At 47.3% G+C, this 617-nt stretch overlaps 1 protein-coding gene across 3 annotated transcripts in view; it reads left to right on the forward strand.

The window, feature by feature from the left end:
• The window catches only part of LOC108770023 (serine/threonine-protein kinase SIK3), a 122031-nt gene that overhangs the window by 88671 nt on the left and 32743 nt on the right, over positions 1-617 (forward strand). The gene's annotated exons all lie outside the window — the stretch shown is intronic.

Genomic DNA, 617 nt, shown 5'->3' on the forward strand with positions numbered 1-617 from the left:
ACCATTTCAAGGTCAAGTGGGGATTTTTAATAAAATTTTATGCTGGGGACAAAAGTAATTTCCTCTAAATCGACCTAGCGTGAGTTGGGCTGTTTGTTGGTTCGGACTTACCTAGACAACCAAGGGGCCTAACACAGAACTGGCTACTTACCTCGGTGAAGAGATGACCCACCAGTCACATAGTGCAAAACCCTTCCCCACAGCTACCTTGGTTCAGCGCTTAAGCCTTCCCACCATCTACAAGGTCCTACAGCCCCTAGGGAAGGTATATGACCCAGCCAGTGAAGACAAGGTCGTGTGGTGACCCAGCCAGTGAAGGCAAGGTCGTGTGGTGACCAAGCCAGTGAAGGCAAGGTCGAGTGGCGACCCAGCCAGTGAAGGCAAGGTCGAATGGTGACCCAGCCATTACAGAAAAAATCTGGATTCTAATCTAACATCTCAAGAGCCCATCTACAAAATTGTACTCTGAGTACGTAGTCGGCCTCACTTAATTCCTGTACCGGAGTAATATGATACGGATGGTAATTGACTGATCGTAACAATCTGTATACCGTAGTTTGAGGGATTCCCAGTTCTCGTTCTACTTGACGGGTACTAATATGGGGATTTTGATGAAC

Source organism: Trachymyrmex cornetzi, unplaced genomic scaffold (assembly GCF_001594075.2).
Source record: "Trachymyrmex cornetzi isolate Tcor2-1 unplaced genomic scaffold, Tcor1.1 scaffold983, whole genome shotgun sequence".
NCBI classification, from domain to species: Eukaryota; Metazoa; Arthropoda; class Insecta; order Hymenoptera; family Formicidae; genus Trachymyrmex; species Trachymyrmex cornetzi.